This window comes from Dipodomys merriami, unplaced genomic scaffold (genome assembly GCF_024711535.1).
Source record: "Dipodomys merriami isolate MVZ:Mamm:240054 unplaced genomic scaffold, mDipMer1.0.p SCAF_181, whole genome shotgun sequence".
NCBI lineage: Eukaryota > Metazoa > Chordata > Mammalia > Rodentia > Heteromyidae > Dipodomys > Dipodomys merriami.
The window spans coordinates 2,071,056-2,078,747 of NW_027203171.1; the positions used below are offsets into that span (position 1 = coordinate 2,071,056).

Consider the following 7,692-nt stretch of genomic DNA (forward strand, 5'->3'; position numbering starts at 1 on the left):
GAGGACTTCTGAGAGCCACTGGTGCCTTCCTAATCATTGGTCTTGCTGATGTTCTTGAAAGACCAGTGAGTCCCTATCCTCGGGTTGAAGTGGAGGGAGCTGGAGCCCACAGTTCGAATCCTGGTCCTGCCATCTCCAAATGGCAGAAGATCCTAAGAAACTCATTCCTATCCATATGAATACCAATGGAATGTGATGTCATGATTGAATGGGAAATTCTTAAATGATTCTCGGATAAAATTGTAAACAATTAGATTATAATACACTGATCAATTTTAATTAGTACTTATGAAACATTTAAACAATCACATTCATTAAATGGAGGCATAATGAAATATCTCAGAACTGGGTGTCACATAGTATAGGGGTGCCATTTTTTTCTGCCAGGACTTATTTGTTAATTGTTATATCCCATTTTCTGAGTGTAATTTGGTATATGAAACTAGGATATATTATAAATCAATTATTCAAACAGTTTTTTATCATAATATAGAGATAAATCCAAATTATATATATATATATATATAAGCAAATTCCCCAAATTAAATATATTTAAACCATTAAAACTTTTAACAAAACTTAACACTTGCTTCAGTGTTCATTATGACAGGAGCCTTGTATAGAATAATTGAATTCCTCCTCCTACACATCTCTTGAACAACAAATATCTGTAATTATTTTGTTTTTGACATGTCAATCTTGACTTTATTCTTAAATGTGTGCTTATGTAAGAAGTACATGGCTTTAAATTTCATGAAAATTCTTTTATACTTACTTTTTGTTGAATTGTCTAGTTTAAGAAAATCAATTACACTTTATATATAAAACATGTTCTATGCTCCATTCAGCATGGCGTACTCTAACATTAGAACGATACAGAGAAGATTTGAATGGCCCATGCACAAGGATGATAGGCAAATTCCTGTACCATTCCATACTTTTACAACAACAGATGTTGGAGGGGATGTGGCCACAAGGGAACTGTACTGCACTCTTGGTGGGAGTGTAAAGTTGTTCAACCACTTTGGAAAGTAGTATGGAGGTTCCTCAAAAGACTCCACATAGAACTCCCCTATGACATAGGAATCCCACTTTTGGGCATTTACCCAAAATATCACAAACAAGACGGTACTAAAACTATCAGCACAATTATATTTATTGCAGCATTGTTTAAGATAGCTAAGATATAGAACCAACCCCGATGCCCCTCATCAGATAAATAGATCAAGAAAATGTGCTATTTGTACCAATGAAATTCTATGCCTCCATAAGAAAGAATGGCATCGCCCAATTTGTTAGAAAATGGAAAGACTTGGAAAAAAATTAAGTGAAGTAAGCCAGGTCCAAAGAAACATAGGTCCCAGGGTTTCCCTAATTTTAATAACTAATATATGTTTGGAATAAGCAGAAAAGGTCAAAATCTATGCACATATGACCAGATAAGATGATGTTAAGGGAAATGAACGCCCAAATAGGAACACAAGTTTTTTTTTTTCTTACTATTGTTTCGAACGTACTTATAACAGTCTCTGTGTTTTTTTGTTTCTTTATATGTTCCTCCCTCATGCTATAACCCCTGTTTTCACTGTATTTGAATTTGGTGTGCCCACCTCTTGTATATACGCTCCTCTAATTTGTGAAGAGGAAGGAAAAAATAATGCTTAAGTAGGGATTCAGATTGACCCATTGTAACAATGAGATGCACAAGAAACTATGGTGGAAAATGAACTTTACAATTTAGGCAGGGGAAGAGGGGAGGGGAGTTTACTTGTAGAGGTTGGAGGGAAGGGATGGTAGAGGGAAAATAAAGGAGGAGGTAACAATCCTTTTTAAGAAATGTACTCATTACATGCTCATGTAAATGTGACCTCTCTGTACAGTATTTTTAAAATAAAAAAGTATGAAAATGTTCTGAGATGGAAGAGTTTATTTCCTTTATTTTACTCATACAATATGGCTAACAAAGAAATTAATGCAAAAAACTGATATCAAGGTATTTTGAATGAATGTGTGTGTGTGCACGTGCACATGTTCTCATGCACTTCCATGTATGTTGGTGTGCTCACAGTTTGAAAAAAGGGCTTCAAAGTCTTGCTAGGCCTTTCCTCTCTAGATTGGTGAGCTACTATATGAGCTACATCTCCATTCCTGGCCCGTTGCTAACTCATTGAAATTTTTGAAAAAATAATCTCATGAATTTATTTTGCCCTGATTGGCTTCCACTGCTATCCACAGTTCTCTGGCTCCTGAGTAAATATGCCGAGTAGTTAGGATTACAGGTGTGATCAACCAGCACAAGGCTTTCAGAGTAATTTTAAAAGTAGAAGAAAGTTTACTTCACAGGGGCCTGTTTTATCATCTCCTACTTTTAAAGCATTTTGGAGTGATTATTTGTGAATTTTTTTTTCGTTTTTTTGGATTCTTAAGAAAGTAAGTGATGATATTTAAAAGTTTAGTACTTTATAAATTGGAACCTGGAAAAATGGGACAGAATATATTTGTCTTTCTTATAAGCTCAGCTCTGTGCATGATAACCCAATGTCACCTACATAGTCTGTGTTGAAGACAAAATGTAACAGAAAACAATCACCATGGGCAATAATTGTTATGGTATTATTTCTTGGACAATATGAATATTGAATTGAGAGTGTAAGAGAATGGAGAGATTTTACCTACCTTTTGTTTATTGCTGAAAGACTTTTGGAAACTTTGACTCATTTTCTTCCTCACAGTGCGTGTTTGGGCCATGCACTTACTGCCTTTAATTACAATTTTTCCCAACACTAAAATGGTGATAACATTAGCATTATAGAAAATGTTATCTTAAGAATTAAGGAAAATAAAACTTGTGAAATACTTAACATAAACTTCCATGAATGAGTTCTGAGTTTAGCCAGCAGTTTTTTTTTAAATACTAAAAAGAATGTGATAAGTATTACAGAAACCATTGCATATAGTGAGCAAACAGAAGTAATGTTATCTATTGACCATACTCTTCTTCCAAGGAAGCCAGGTGGATTATTTCTCATGCTGTAAATCAAACTGGTTATCTTATGTCTTGATAGTGTAAAAATATCAGGGACAAAATAATGAAGGAATGTTGTAGACTGGGTGAAGTTCATATGAAAATGTGCAAAACTGATAAAACTTCAAAGTATCTGAACATTATTTTGTGTTTTACATTATTTAAGGTACATTGAAAAGTTAAGAAAGACCTAAAAGAATGGATTCTCTTTTCGATGTCCTATCATCGGTTCTTGGATGAACACTTTCCTCATTCTTGTAAAGGCATCATCAGATGAGGGGAAGTATATTATTTTTTGTTTGCTTCTGTCCATTTATTCTTCATTTGAAATCTGAACTACTTGAGACTGAAAGAAAACAAGGAAATTAGACACGCAGTCTTTGGAAAAAACAATCATTGTGAAATAAATAAAATGCATACAGCCTTATAAAAGGTCTGACTAAAGTGAGTTATATAGTCTCAAGCATAAACAGAAAATGATTAAGCAATATCATGTTATTTAAAATTGAAAATGTTAGGAGTTGCTTAATATTGTTGCTTTCTAATATCTTGAATTAATTATTGATTTTGTATTGAAAGATTAAAGATGATATTAACAAGAAACTTGATTAAAAGTGTACAAAAGTTCTGAATAGACATGTTCTCCTTAAAGCCCTGAAAATTTACAGTGGGTTTACAAAGTTATTTAATACCACTTCTATGCTGGTTTAATTCTTTTTGAGCAGAAGTCATTACAGAAATGTAATTCAAAATTACTATGATACTACTTCATAATTATTGTAACTGTAAGGTCCGTTCCTGGATGGAGAGCAGACTCCACCCTCCTCACAGCAAACTCTCCACCTTGTATCTGCGTTTGGCAACTGGGACACCTGGAAGAGGTCACATCTGAATTTGATGTGCCCACAACTTTCTCTGCCCATACCCTAGATAAGGCCTAGCCCAGGCCCAGAAGCTCTCTTTGCTTTTCTAGCTCTTTCTCAGCTCTCTTCTCTGTCCTCTCTCTCTCTGTTCTTTTCTAGCTCTCTCTGCTCTCTCACTATTCTCTCTCTCTGCTCTCTCTCTGTTCTTTTCTAGCTCTCTCTGCTTTTTTCTAACTCTTTTCTAGCTCTTTCCTCTCTCTTTCCCAGCTCCCTCTCTTTCCCAGGCCTTTCCCAGCCACATGGAGTGCCAACCTTGCCTGGTCCCAGCAGGTCTACTGAATAAACCTACCCAGTACCTGAATACTGCGTGCGTGGTGCTGTTCTTACTCAGCTACCTCATTTTAAAAACCTAACAGTAACTTTTATCAAAAAAATCAAAGGAATCAGGTGTGGTGGTAAAGGCTTTTAACTCCAAGCATTTAGGAGGTTGGATTTAAGTCTAAGGCCAGTCTGGAGTACTGAAAAGAATAAAAACCTGCCCTTTATTACCTTTTAACAAAGGTAATAATGCTGAGAGTGTGGAGAAAAGGAAATTTTCTACACTCTTCAACAAAATGCAGGTTAGTATTCTCCTTGTAGAAAGTAATATGCAGCTTTCTAAAGAACTCCAAAGTTGAAATATAATCTGCCCCAACAATCAAGTGATTATTTCTCTATTTGTAACTTAAATATATGTGCAGTTCATTGTAATCATCATTCACAACAACAGCCAAGATATAAATCGAAGTTCAGTGTTCAACTACAGACTAATAAAGCAACTGTGGTACATGCACAAATATCTTTTTCTGTTTCATCCTTAAAATAGCAAGCGACTTCTCCCATTAGCGACAACTTACAATGACCTGAAAGATGTATTCTTTTTTTTTTTTTTTGTCTGTCGTGGGGCTTGAACTCTGGGCCTGGGCGCTGTCCCAGCTCTTCAGCTCAAGGCGAGCGCTCTACCACTTGAGCTACAGCGCCACTTCCGGTTTTCTGGTGGTTTATTGGAGATAGGAGTCTCACGGTCTCTCCTGCCCGGGCTGGCTTTGAACCGCGATCCTCAGATCATAGCCTCCTGAGTAGCTAGGATTACAGGAGTGAGCCACCAGCGCCCGGCTGAAAGATGTATTCGAAATGAAGAAAAATGTAGTCTGCTGATCTTTGTAAACACACACACACACACAAACACACACAAACCAACATCAAAAATTAAGACAGAAATTTTTAACAAGTAAAGCAACGTGGAATTGTTGGGACATTTAGGTCACAATGTTGAAGATAGTAGATATACAGAATGAATCAGTATAGAGTTGTAATGTACAACATGAGGATACAGGAGACAACACTGGCCTTACATGGTTTCCCTGATTTGCAATATCTAGTATATGTCTGAGTCAAGCAGAAAAGGTCAGATAAGGTGATGTTAAGGAAATGAACCCTAAGATATGTATTCTTTTTTTTTCTTTCATGCGATTGTTTCTAACACATTTATAAGACTATTTCATTGTTGTTTGTATGTTCCTTCCCCACAGTATAACCCCTGCTTTCACTGTATTTGATGTCGGTATAATTTGTGGAGGGGTAGGGGAAAAACAAATCGTTTAAATAGGGATACAGGTGGACCCATTGCAACAATGAAATGTACAAGTCGTTATGTCGAAAACGAACTTTACAATTTTTGTGGTGGGGGGAAGCGGGTAGGATTGGGTGGGGGGCGGAGGGAAGATGGGAAGGGGTGGGAAGGGGAAACAAAGGAGGAGGCTACAATCTTGTTAAGAAATGTACTCATTATCTTGCCTGTGTAATTGTAATCCCTCTGTACAGTATTTTCACAACTAAAAAAAGGAATGAAGCTAAGTAAGTAGGAGTTGTTCTTATGAGTAGGGGTTGCTCTTTTTGTTGTGCTTCCCTCAGTAATGGATAAGATGAACATAATGTTGCATGCTCAATATAGAACAAAATGTCAAATTAAAATACATGATATTATCCTTGGTGTAAACTAATTATTGCAAATAAAGGAAACCACGGGACCTATGTTTCTTTGTTTAGTTTACTTCACTTAATATGATTTTTTCCAAGTTCTTCCATTTCCTTAAAAATGAGATGGTACCTTTCTTTCTCATAAAAGCATAGTATTGCATGTACGTATATCTCTCTGGTGTGTGTGTGTGTGTGTGTGTGTGTGTGTGTGTGTGTGTGTGTGTGTGTGTGGTGTGTGTGTGTTTCACTTTTTTGGTCCATTCATCTACTGAGGGGCATCTGGGTTGATTCCATATCTTAACTAGGGTAAATACTACTGTGATAAACATAATTGGGCTGGTAGCTTTAGAGTGGCCTTGTTTGTGGTCACTAGGGTAAATGCCCAGAAGTGGGATTACTGGGTAATATGGGAACAGTATTGTGTACATCAAGGATAATATTAATAGTTGAGCAGAATAGCTCAATAGCTATGTACATATGACTCTATAAGAACAACTTTTTGTTGTTCTTAATGTACTACGTGATTTGTTTTTATCCTTTTGTGTTTTCCCCACCTATGGTTTATCGCCTGAAGTCACTGTATTTTAATCTGATGCCCTGGGTATTGTAAATATGTTGATTTGAACTTGGGAATGGAAAGAGAAAAAACAAAATGGTGAGACAAAGGTCAAATGAGTAACCTATGCAACTGTCATACTCACAAGACAATATGTTGGAAATAATCTTGGGGGGGGCGTTGGAAGGGAAGAAGGTAAAAAATTGGAGAAGGGGTAACAAGTTAGAAAAGAAATGAATTCCTTGCCTTACTTGTGTAAGTATAACCCTTCTGTACTTTACCTTAACAATAGAATTTAAATAAAAAATAAAATATATGAGAGCAGCAATAAAGGAGATAGGAAAGGGGGAAATACTGTAGTACAGTGCAGTAAAACAGCTGTGGAGACCAGAAATTTTACTTTTACATAGGAAGGAATAAACTTGCACACAGATTTTCAGCCTCATGTCAGTAATTAAAAAGGGAAAACAAAATGCACAATCAGCAAACCAATATAGATAAAATAGAAAATTAAGCAAGTTGAAGGGATGACTTGGACCAAGAATAACAAATGACACAATTAGGTAACAAATAACAAGCTGGTAAGTTTAAAAAGTATTACCCATAATTCTATTAAATGTTGTTTACATCACAATTTGTTAGCACTATAATTCAAATCACAGTTAAATAATATATCATTTTTATAATGGTATTTATTTTTGATTTCTTAATATTGAATGTTTAATATATAATTTTAATTTTAGCAGCTATAGAAAAGAAGAAAGTTAAACTAATTTTAATGATATATTTCATGAATTGTAAAACTGAGAAACATTAGAATTTATACAAATAATTTATCATTATTATTTTATTTCTGTGAATTAATGTAATAATTCAAAGTGTATTCTACACTTAACACTCATCTTAACATCAAATAATAAATTATTGCACATGACTCGGTTTTCGGTGGAAGGATTCAGAACTGTGGTAAAATTCACACCACACAATACACAAGGGAATGACCCCTCTCATCTTGTTTAAGTTGTGGAAATTTGATTTCTACATGAATGTTAAATTCCTGTCTAGGTGACATTTATACAAGTATATACAATTACATGCATGAGGAGTACTTCAGATGATACTTAAAAGTCATATTTATTAATTAAATTTTTATGATTTTGTACCAAATAAATAATTATAGAGAGACTGAATTTCTGATTAGATGATGGTGCATGTGGGCCAGATTATGC

General features: G+C 35.2%; 1 non-coding gene across 1 annotated transcript; it reads left to right on the plus strand.

Annotated features, from left to right (window-relative positions):
- The first annotated feature begins 839 nt into the window (after positions 1 to 839).
- On the plus strand, positions 840 to 942 carry LOC138830059 (U6 spliceosomal RNA). Its single transcript, XR_011372847.1, has one exon. It is a non-coding gene; the product is annotated as a U6 spliceosomal RNA (small nuclear RNA).
- Positions 943 to 7,692: the final 6,750 nt, after the last annotated feature.